The 11,890-nt window shown below is 34.8% G+C and overlaps 3 long non-coding RNA genes, 4 other non-coding genes and 4 pseudogenes across 9 annotated transcripts in view; all 11 read right to left on the bottom strand.

Annotated features, from left to right (window-relative positions):
- Positions 1–480: 480 nt before the first annotated feature.
- Positions 481–561, bottom strand: LOC118661676 (annotated as a pseudogene).
- A 665-nt stretch (positions 562–1,226) lies between these two features.
- On the bottom strand, positions 1,227–1,294 carry LOC118661749. Its single transcript, XR_004969457.1, has one exon. It is a non-coding gene; the product is annotated as a small nucleolar RNA SNORD113/SNORD114 family (small nucleolar RNA).
- A 565-nt stretch (positions 1,295–1,859) lies between these two features.
- LOC118664935 lies at positions 1,860–5,555 on the bottom strand. The gene is made up of 3 exons (XR_004970465.1): positions 3,211–5,555; positions 2,105–2,181; positions 1,860–1,999 (listed from the first exon to the last, which is right to left on the bottom strand). It is a non-coding gene; the product is annotated as an uncharacterized LOC118664935 (long non-coding RNA).
- LOC118661688 lies at positions 2,832–2,904 on the bottom strand (annotated as a pseudogene).
- LOC118661733 lies at positions 3,766–3,837 on the bottom strand. The gene has a single exon (XR_004969447.1). It is a non-coding gene; the product is annotated as a small nucleolar RNA SNORD113/SNORD114 family (small nucleolar RNA).
- Positions 5,032–5,105, bottom strand: LOC118661754 (annotated as a pseudogene).
- Positions 5,556–6,302: 747 nt separating the features above from the next.
- LOC118661763 lies at positions 6,303–6,374 on the bottom strand. The gene has a single exon (XR_004969463.1). It is a non-coding gene; the product is annotated as a small nucleolar RNA SNORD113/SNORD114 family (small nucleolar RNA).
- An 82-nt stretch (positions 6,375–6,456) lies between these two features.
- Positions 6,457–9,976, bottom strand: LOC118664940. 2 transcript variants are annotated; one of them, XR_004970467.1, is made up of 4 exons: positions 8,739–9,976; positions 8,104–8,196; positions 7,099–7,182; positions 6,457–6,983 (listed from the first exon to the last, which is right to left on the bottom strand). It is a non-coding gene; the product is annotated as an uncharacterized LOC118664940 (long non-coding RNA). The 2 variants fall into 2 exon arrangements; XR_004970466.1 differs by having other exon boundaries at positions 6,457–7,182.
- On the bottom strand, positions 7,648–7,717 carry LOC118661742. Its single transcript, XR_004969451.1, has one exon. It is a non-coding gene; the product is annotated as a small nucleolar RNA SNORD113/SNORD114 family (small nucleolar RNA).
- LOC118661693 lies at positions 8,564–8,639 on the bottom strand (annotated as a pseudogene).
- Positions 9,977–10,089: 113 nt separating the features above from the next.
- LOC118659993 overlaps positions 10,090–11,890 on the bottom strand; it is a 49,705-nt gene continuing 47,904 nt past the window's right edge. For both annotated transcript variants that reach the window (XR_004968776.1, XR_004968775.1), the window contains one exon: positions 10,090–11,656. This is a non-coding gene — a long non-coding RNA (uncharacterized LOC118659993). The remainder of the gene's footprint in view (positions 11,657–11,890) is intronic.

Below are 11,890 nucleotides of genomic sequence, written 5' to 3' on the forward strand. Positions count from 1 at the left end.
CAAGGCAGAACAGATAATTAAAAAAAAATTGAGATACTGTGTCATTAGTCATTGCATTTCACCTTTCATTGAGTCACTCCTTCATGTAATCTACATTAGAACAATATATATTTTAATTTCCCATTAGTCCATGAACAATATTGATCTGACCTCTGACAGATATGAATATTAACTACCACTTATCAATACCTGTATCATCCTTAGTCAAAGAATAATGACCTAATACCATATAATCCCTTACCAAAATCAGTGTTTTAAATACACATTAAAATATACCTTGACTAAACACCTATTTTTATAATTTGACAATATTTTGCCACCTCCATCTTTATTTATTTATGTTTGCTTATTATTATTTCATAGATTCAATTATATAGACAGAAAATGCATAAACATAAAAATCAAAAACAAGACCTTCATATATTCCTGACAACTTTCTAGGGGATCCCTTCCAACAACGGGCATGGACTACATTTCATGTTGGACCTCAGAGTTCAACATGTAGTCATCATGTAGTCATCATATAGGACTCATATGCCACCAGTAGTCATCACTGATCCAGTATCACCCCTATTTGTTTCATTCATTTCTACACTGTTTATTGACTAATTCATAATTCGCTAATAATTTTAAAACCCTAATTACACACACATACAAAATAAACCCAGGAAGAGTCATGATATCCCTAACCTATAAATGGAATCTAATATCTTTTAAAAATTATATTGTTTTGCACTTATGCATTAATCAATTTAATATTTCATAAAATACAATATTTATTACTGAGCTATACCTGGCCTTCTGAAATCCTATGTAAAACTTTTTAATGATATACTGAAAAAATCAATCGCGAAACTCAAGATGAGAACTGTGGCTCTTACTCACATCGGTCCGTGTGCTTTTCACAGAGGTGTAATCATATAGCTCGGCAGCGAAGAACAGTGCTTAGCCCGCGAACATGTGCCCTTTCTGAAAACCCTAAAGCACAATCGAAGATAAATGAATAAATAAGCCTTAGTCCTTACTGATTCTTGCTTTCCACATTTCACATTTGCAGTTACTTAAGAAGATTTGACGGTGGGTGGTGGCACACAATGCAATGTATAGATGATGCGTTATAGAATTGTACGCTTGAAACCTATATAATTTTATTAGCCAATGGAATCCCAAAAATATAATAAAAATATTTTAAACATTAAAAATTTCATGCTTTATAATGTAGATATTTGCACCTCACAGTTCCAGATTATTCAGTGTCCATAACTCCTCTGCCACAGGCATTATCATTGGTCCATAGAGGCCAACTTTCTCCTCACTAATTTCTACATTTGTGTTGATTAAATCATTGATTCACTGACAATAATAAAATACATGCATGATAAACAAAAACTGAAAAACCAACAACTCTGAGCATATCTAACTATTGTCTACAGAATAACTGCCAACATAGATTTTATCTTTCTCATTAATCAATCTCAATGTTACATAATTACAATTTATCAATGTCATGTTTCATATCATATTTAGCATGGGGCAATAAATTAATTTTTATTAAATGTATTAATTTTTTGTTGAGAATATTACAGGTGTCCCTCATTTTACTCCTTTGCCCCTCTCCACCTGGCTCCTGCCCCACCCCAGGCCTCTACCACACTATTGTCTTTGACCATGGGGTATGCATGGGTTCTTGTTAATCTCTTCCCACCCACCCCGTCCCTGTGTGATTTGTCAGTCTGTTTCATGCTTCCATGTCTCTGGACCTATTTTGTTCATCAATTTGTTTTTTTCATTAGATTTCACAGATAAATGAGATCATGTGATACTTACATTTCTATCACTGGTTTCTTTAACTTAGCATAATAATCTCCAGGTCCCTCCATGCTGTCTCAAAGGGTGAGGGATCCTTCTTTTTCACAGCTGTATAGTATTCCATGGTGTAAATGTCCCACAACTCTTTTATCTACCCCTCTACTGAGGGGCACTTCAGCTGCCTCCAGATCTGAGCAATGGTAAATAATGCTGCTATTACTAAATGTTAATAATACCATGAATAATTCCCTTAAACAATTAACCCACCAAGACAAAATCTCTGATTACTACTCACCTTGATCTCTCGCCTAAGGTGGCGGCAACAAGGCAAACATCACCAGGGCGGAGCTGAAATCAGCTGGAGCATCTGTTCTGAAGAGTCCAAACAGAGGAGACAAAAGGTTCAGACTTCTTTTCATAGCTCCTTCCTGCACATCTTTCATATGGCCAGTCATTTAGGCATTCATGATTGGGAGTATATTTATGTTATTGGCCTTCAGGAAAACTATTGTGAACTTCCCACTGACACAGAATATAAACACTGTCTGTATTTTACTCGCTAGAGCAGTGATGGTGAACCTATGACACGCGTGTCAGAGGTGACACACGAACTCATTTTTTTGGTTGATTTTTCTTTGTTAAATGGCATTTAAATAGATAAAATAAATATCAAAAATATAAGTCTTTGTTTTACTATGGTTGCAAATATCAAAAAATTTCTACATGTGACACGGCCCCAGAATTAAGTTAGGGTTTTTCAAAATGCTGGCACGCCGAGCTCAGAAGGTTCGCCATCGCTGCTCTATAGCATCCCAAGCCAAAGAGGTTACAGAGTCATGGACCATTTGTTTCTCTTTGGACTTTCACTGTTTCCAATTATGTTAATAGAATTTATTGCCTACTCACATGTTTTAAATTGGACAATGCAACTACCATATATATATATGATCATTGATAAATCATTGGTCCAATTATAATTAAGAATGAAAATGCAGACAGAGAAAGAACCCATTCCTTCTGTGTTGGATCTCAGAGTTGGAGACATATTATTCATCATCCGTGACTCATACTCTGGCAGTTAGCATCATTGATCCAAAAAAGGATGCTTTCTCTTTATTCATTTCTATATAGTTTATTGATTAATTCATTAATTCCCTAAATAAAAAATTAAAGGTCTATTATTAACAAGAACTCAAAAGGGTCTTGATAGCCCTAATTGTGCCTGAAACCATCATCACATCTGTCATATTTATTAACATTTTTCATATATGAATTATTTAATATAATGCTGCCTATTAATCCCATTTTGGCCACGAGGATGCAATTGGCCATCTTGAGTATGTCATGCTTTTATTAATACAGACCACCCAAACCAAAATAAGAACTTTCACTATGACTCACATTGGTCTCCAGGCTCCTAAAGCAGAGGTGCAATTCTATGGCTCATGGTCAAGGAATAACCTTACAGCAGACCCAGTGCACTTGTCCTGAGGAGTATGAAGCAGAGCAGATGATATAAATGGTTGAGACCTTCTGTTCATTGAAATTTGCTTTTCACCTCTCACATGGTCAGTCATTTGAGCAATCATTGATTTGGTATATACTTTTTCTCCTAAGAAAACAAATTTTAATTGGACCACTAACCCAGACTATGAGCATTTTCTATGATTTATCCTTTAACTATACAGGTAACAGTAATGTGTCATTTGTTTCTAACTGAACTTCATGATTTGCATAATATATGAATACAATTTCCTGCCTCCTTACATATTTTTATAATTGGACACTACTTCATTGATCTGTTTTTAATGTTTATTTATAGATTCTATAATTTATCCAATTATAATAATAGATGAGAATACATGAACAATAAGACCGGAAACAAGATCTTAGGATCTTCCTGTCAACTGTCTAGAAGATTCCTGGGAGATGGGAATGGACTATAGTAAGTTTCAATTGGAACTCAGAGTTCCAGACATGTATTTGCCCCATGTAACTCCTAGGCCAACAGTAGCCATCATCAATTCACTATTCTCTCTCATTTCCTCATTATATTTGTATATTGATGAAATGTTAGTCCAATAATAATAATTCTGAAAGCCTATTATTCACTAAAAACAAGATGAGCCCTCGTATCTTTCAACTTAATATACATTTACTCTCACAGCAATATATCTCTTTATTATCACCTGTTCCCATGATGCATTACTGGATATAATTGTTCTTATAGTCCATATTTAACAGATACAGTTGCCTTCTTTACTGATACTTCACACTTAATAATACAGGGAATAAACTTAAAGCAACAACAACCACACTGAAACCGAGAAAATAATTTCATCCCTAACTCACATTAATCCTCAAGCTCCTACGCTAAAGTGGGAACCAACGGGTCTGTGACTGAGAAAGGTGCATACATCATCTAGCGTGTCTGCGTTCTGAAGAGGACAGAGAAGGGAAGATGGTAACGGAAAACCGAGGCCAAGCCTTGCTTTCTGAGTTTCATTGACTCAGTATTAAGGTACTTATATTTTAATGTATAATTTTTATCTTAACAAAGGAAAGTGGGTAAGATAATAAATCGTAAAAGTTTTCTTCCCCAAAAAACAGATTTTATAACTATATATGGTAACCAAGGCTAAAGTAAACTTCATTGTGATCATCATTAGGCAATATATAAATATACTGACCCTTGCCACCTGGTGTGATCATGGAAGAACCCTGAAATCAGCTCGAGTGTGTCCACTCTATGCAGTACAGAGCAGAGCAGAAGATAAAAAGTTTTCAAATTTACCTCCACTGATCCTTGTGTTCTACATTCTATTTATTCACTTAGACATTGATTAATTTTTCATATTGTAACATATTTTCTCTGAAGAACAGATAATTTTAAAATTGAGACTGATCAAGAGCAAAATAATATTGACTCTTACTCATCACTGTCTATATGGTTCTTAGGCAAAAGGCATATGCTACTTCCACTTATGGCTTCACAAGTATGATTGTCATTTTATTGCCTCATGACATATATTCCGAGCTGGACAATGTCTCTCACTCTTTTCTCTTTAGTTGTTTATTACATTCTTAATGGTTTGACTATTGATTCATTAATAATAATAAATCTAAATCTATGAACTCAAAATGAGAATATAATTTTTGTATATTCCTAACATCAACCTATGGGGTCATTTACAAGAGAAGATAAACCAAATTCTGTTTCTTGTGAACACAAGAGTTACAGACACCTCACACTCACCATATATGACTCTACGTGACCAGTCATCATAATTGATCCATTTCTGGGTCTCTTTTCCTTCATTGGTTTCTCTATATGTGATTATTAAAGCACTAATTCATTGTTAATAAAATAAATACATGATTCATAAAATCACAAGAAAAAGATCCTTGATTAAACCTAGCTCTGTACTACATACATAGGTTATATCTTTTACATTAATTGACTTCAATGTTGCACATTATCAATGAATCAACATATTTTATATCATATTTGTACTTGATTCACACTTACGTTTTTTATTATATTTATTACTTTATAATAATACTATGAATACTTTTTTAATAAATCATCCAAGCAAGGTAAAATCTTCACCTACTTTTCACCTTGGTCTCTTCTCTACCATCATCTCAATCGGAGCAGATGCTGAAATCAGTTTGGTGCATTCATTCTGAAATGTACAAGCAGACAAAAGAATAAAAGATACTATTTTTATAATTTAATGTAAACATACTCATTAAAATGTAAAGATACTACCTATAGAAATATAATTAGAATGAATGTATATCAGATTAGTATAGAAAATAGTTAAATTAGGAGACAAACATAACTAATCAAATATAAACCAAGAAGGGAGTGTAACAAACAGAAAAAAACAATAAAGAAGCACAAAAGTCAACTCAGAAATACATAAATAGTACATACAAATATATTGGTCATCACAAAAATGTAAAACAATACATTAGACAGATATGTCATAAATAATCAGAATATATTTTTAAAATTCAACTATATGTTTACCCAAAAAGAAGATCAAGACATTTTCTCCATTGTGCCATATTTTCCACTATTCATTTACAGTCATTTGAGGGTTTATTAATTAATGGTGATATTTATTTATTTTTCTCTTAATAAAATGAACTTCAAGCTTAATACCTGACTCAGGGCAATAATTGTTACCTGTCAGTGTGGATGCCATCCTTCGGCAAATACATAATACCCTTGGCCCTTTTTTAACCTTTCCCATTTATATTGATATTCATTTTTTCATTATTACATATTTTATTCATGAACAAAGCTTCATGCTCCTCATCTTTATTCATTTATACATTTGTCTATTTATGCTGCCATTAAATCTTTAATAATAATATTTTTAAAATTCATGAACTCAAAGACCAAGAACGAGATCCTTTTATATTCCTGACATCTGTCCACAGGTTCCTGTCATAAAAGGAAAACGTGCCGGACTCCATTTGTGTTGGATGTCAGACTTCCAGATACCTATTGAGCTCATATGCCCCACAATGCACCAGTGATCATTGTTGGTCCAGGGGTGGCCTTCATTCTGTATTGTCATCTACATAAATCTCAAAAAAACAAGAGTGAGATTTTTAGGTATCTCTAACATCCAGTTTTACAATCACTTCCACTAAGACCAGACTCTTATCATTAACTGAGCTCAGTGTTTCATATATGGATTAATCAACACAATGTTTCATGGTAATATGATATTTAACAGTGACATCTCTAATCTTCTTTGATTAATAGAGGCACAGTGCCTGAAATGTGTGCACGGGGGCGGGGAGAAGGGGGTACCTCAGCCCGGCCTGCATCCTCTTGCATTCCGGAACCCCTTGGGGGATGTCATGGACCTCTTGTGGGGAGCTGGTAGACATCCCTCTCACAGTCCGGGACCACCTCATGCCTTACCACCCCCCTGCTCACTACTCCTTACCACTCGTCTCGCTGCTCCTTCATGCAGCCGTGGAGGTGGGAGAGGCTCCTGCCAGGCCACTGCACAAGCCAGCCTTGAGCCCGGCTTTCGGCTGCGCTGCACTCTTCTGTGCGAGCCTACTGACCACCAGGGGGCTTCTGGGCGGAGTGTCTGCCCCATGGTGGTCAGTGCGCATCACAGCGACCCGTCCTTCTGGTCCTTCCGCTGTAAAGGTCACTTATCCTTTTAGTATATAGATAGTAACACTTTTTAATAATACAGGGAAAATCTTAAAAAATAAAACACAGTTAAAGCAAAAAGAACATTGGCTATTACTCACAGTGGCCTCCATGCTCCTAATACAGACGCAGTCCCAGAGCGCTTTCCCAGGGAAGATGTTGACATCAGATGCAGTGCATCCATTCTATGGAGTACAATGCACAACAGAACCAAAGCAGCAATTGAGACATTATCTCCACTGGTCCCAATTCCACCATTATTTAGTCAGCCATGTACATAATTGGTAATTGGTGATTGTGTCTATTTTACTTGCTCTTAAGTGACTAAACAATACCAATGTGGACACTGACAGACTATGAACATTGGTTGTTGCTCATTACTATCTATATCAAATTTAGCAAAAATAAACAGCATCCTTATACTGTTTATTTTCATTGATCTTCAGTGTTCACACTATATATGAATAGTATTTCTTATCAGACCACATATTGGTATAATTGGAAAATGTTTTACCCCATCATTTATTTGTAATATATTTATTGGTATAGTCACTGATTCAATTATATGTATAAAATACAAATGAGTGAAAAACAAAATAGGACCCTGTATATCCTGGTATTTCAGCCACATGAAATGGATTCATTTTTTGTTGGACCTCAGAGTTCCAGTGGTATTCGTTGCATATGACTTATATGCCAGGAGTCATCATCATTGGATTTGCTCTTTTTACCAACTGTCATCTATGTTTCTTATTTGTTAAATTCACTAATATAAAAATAAACATAAATGAAGAAAAATCACAAATAATATCCTGGAATACCTCTGACATCCATTTTTTATTTATTTTTATTGTTGAGAGTACTACAGGTGTCTCCCATGTTGTCCCCACTGCCCCCCTCCACCATCCACCTATTGAATCATTTCCACTGAAACCAAACTCTTCCATTAACTGAACTCAGTGTTTCATATGTAAATTAGTCATCATATGGTTTCATATAAATAACATGTGATATTGACATGATTGGGCTTCTTTGATTATATTTAATACTTTTAATAATAAAAAAGAATTTTTATAAAACACCCAATCCAATCCAAGCACACTGACCATTACTCACGTGACTCCATGCTCCTCACACACCGATGCAACCACAGAGCTCTGACCATGGAAGATGCTGCAATCAGCCCAAATGTGTCCTTCCTGAGAAGTATAGAACAGAGCAATGATAAAAAATTTAGTGATTTAGTCACTCATTAATCTAGAGTACATTTATTTCAATTTCTACTAAGGAAATAAACAGCTTAGAACTTGTCCCTCACCTAGGAAATGAACATTGACTAGCACTTAACAGTCCAAATTCATTAATAGTACTCTTTGCCTCACAATGTATTTTTATAATTGGACAAACTTCATTCATGTTTATTTATATATTTTTTATTGATTATTACATTTATCCAATTATAATAATAGAATAAAATAAACCCTAAGACCAAAACCGTCCTTGCATATTCCTAAGTTCTGTCTATGGGATCCTTTCAAACGAAGAGAAGGCACTGGTTGCTCTGCGCTGGACCTCAGAGTTTCAGACACATTGAAATTTATCATCCTCTCCTCAAATGCCACTGGTTCTCATCACAGGTCCAGGACTAGCACACATTCCCTTTGTTCATTTCCAACTTGTTTATTAATTCATTCATTCACACTCTCACCCAAACCAACACAAGAACTTTATGATCACTCACAATGGGGTGCATGCTCCTGCAATACAGAGGCGAACAGCGGGCGGGAGGCCAGGGAAGACACTGACGTCATCTCGAGTGGGTCCATTCTGAGGAGCACAGAGCAGCGCAGTCAATAAAAAAAAGAATTCATCTACATGGGAACTTCCTTCCCACCTTTCATTTACTAAGTTGGGTAGGTATTTGTTAATTCTTCATTATGTATTTTTACCTATTAACAAAGGGACCAACCTCAAACTTGAAACTGATCCAGAAGAATAAAATTGGCATAATTATCCTCATCTACATAATCCTTGGCCAAAGAAGTAAAACCTTTGATCAATTTATATCTAAATGGGCATCGATGTTTTTTTTTAATTTTATGTAGTATGTCTTATATCACAACATGATCATAATTGGACAATGCCTCACTTTCTCCTTTATCTAAGTATTATTTTTATTTGATGAGTTTATCAAGGATTCATTAATAATAATAAATCTAAATCTACAAATTCAAAATAAGAACATGACCTTTGTTTATTTCTGACATCTGTCTATAGCATCATTTCCAAAGAGGAATGACTAAGTATGTATTGTGCTGTATCTCAGAGTTTCAGACACTTCTTTTCATCATCCATGACTCACCTAAACTGGTCCATGTTGGGGTTTCTCTTTTCTTGATCCTTCAAGTCTATATTGGTATCACTAAACCTTTAATTACTCAATGATAACAAAATAAGTACATTATTCACACACAAAAAGAACCAAAGAGCAAGGTCCTTGAACGTCCCCACCATCAGCCGAAACAATCACTTCCCATATAGATTACATCTCTTCTATTATTCAACCTCAATGTTACATTATGGATTAACCAACATGTTCCATATCACGTTGATGGCTGGGACAATAATTAAGTTTTTAATTAATTTAATAATTTTAATGACACTGTGCATACTCTTAATCGAGTGACCTGAACCAAGATAACATCTTGGACTATTCATTACTCACTTTAGTCTCTTTCTTGACACAGAGGCAACATGACAATCTTGATCACAGCAGAAGCTGAAATCAGCTCCATCTCTTCTGAAAAGTACCAAGCAGAAGGTGATAAAAAGATTGAGACATTTTTCTCTATTGATCCATCCACCATTCACATACACAGTTATTTGGGTAATTATTTCAAATAGTAATATATACTTATCCTTCTCTTAAAAAATTAATTGTCAAAATTTTAACTATTTCTTAACACTATCTATAGTATATATCATACTTTGTCGAAATGTAATACACCTGGTGTATTTACTATTCATTCCAACTCATATTAATATCATTTTTATTTATTAGATATTTTAATAATAAATAATGCTTAGTCCTCTTCATCTTTTTCCATTTGTTTATTTGTTCATTTATTCTGCAATTTATATTGTTAAAAATACATGGCCACAAGCCCAAGAAAATGATCTTCTATATTCCTGACATGTGTCTACGTTCCCTTCAAACAACTGGAGTGGACTAGATTCCTTTTGTGCTGCACCACCTCAGGGTTCCAGACACATAATATTCATTGTACGTGCTCATAAGCACCACTCATCAACATTATTCCAGGTTTTGCCCTTTTATTCTTCACCTTTTTGAGATTAATTCAATAATTCACTAATAATCACAAAGTAAATTAATCAATGGTAAAAACCCAAGTTTCTTGAAACTCCCTAACCTCTGCCTATAGAATTATTTCTTACAGAGATTAGATCTCTTTCTGTATTTGGCCTCAATGATTCATGTATCAATTCATCAAATCATGCTATCAATACCAGCTTCATAAGTAGGCTATGGTTGGACTTCTGTGATTATATTTCACAGGTTTTTATACAATAAATACCGTTGGGCAAACCACCAGCCTCATCAAGGAATATGACTATAACTCACAGTGGTCCCCACACAGAGGCAACTACAATGTTTTTGATCACGGGGATCAGAGCAGAACCTTACCAGCAGCGAGCATCTACCCTGAGGAATACAAAGCATAGCAGATGAAAAACAGGTGAAGACATTCTCTGCATTGATCATTGTTTCCCACCTGTCATACTCTTAATCATTTAAATATTTACTAGTTGATTTTAATAATTAACTGTCTCTTCTAAAAGAAAGGACAACGTAGAATTCACCACTGATCTGAAGCAGTAACACCTACTGTTCCTGTTAGGGAAAGAGGTAACACCCTTAATCCACTGGTTTCCTAAGGGCCATTATATTAATGGCATTTCTTGTCTCATGTCATTATTTTATAATTAGACAATGCTTCACAGTCTTCGTCTTTATTCATTTATGTAATTATATAGATTACTTATTGATTTTTTCATAATACAGTAAAAATTAATGAGGCACAGAAGGCCAAAAACAAGATCTTTGTGTATTCTTAATCTTAACCTTTCCAGAGGTTCAGTCCCAACAGAGACATAGACTAGATCTCTTCTGCATTGGCCCTGACAATTGCAGACACATCCTACTCATTGCCCATGACCCTACCAGGGGTCCATCATTACTCCAAGATTTGCCCTTTCCCTCATCCATGTTTCTTGATTTACTAACTTTCATTTGACTAATAATAACAAAATAAATTTACATGATCACAATAATTCAATACAATGCTCTTAAGTCTCCCTAACAACTGTCTACAGAATAATTTCCCTCAAAACTATCATTAGTCAATGTTAGTGTTGCATAAATCTATTAAGGAACATATGTTCCACATGAACCCCATAGTGGGCCATGGTTAACTTCTTTTATTATACTTAACACATCTTATGAACAATACAGTTAATGTTCTTAAACAAGTCACCCATACCAACACAAGAGAGTTCGCTATTACTCACACTGGTCTCCATGCTCCTCACAGAGTTCTTGCCATGGCAGAAGTACTACATCAGCTAGGTGCCTTCACTCTGAGTATAAGCAATACAGATAATACAATATTAAGACATTCTTGCCATAAGTCCATACTTTTCTCATTTCATTTTCTTAGTCATTTGGGTATTTGGAGACTATTAATTTTTAAACAAAATCAAAACTATTTAACTTCCCAGGATCCCAGAACAGAAATGGTATTGTATATCTCTGTCTATTTAACTCCCTTCAATCCAACTGATAAGAGCAATTTTTTTTTCATAAGGAGGACA

Source organism: Myotis myotis, unplaced genomic scaffold, assembly GCF_014108235.1.
Source record: "Myotis myotis isolate mMyoMyo1 unplaced genomic scaffold, mMyoMyo1.p scaffold_m19_p_1, whole genome shotgun sequence".
Classification (NCBI taxonomy): domain Eukaryota; kingdom Metazoa; phylum Chordata; class Mammalia; order Chiroptera; family Vespertilionidae; genus Myotis; species Myotis myotis.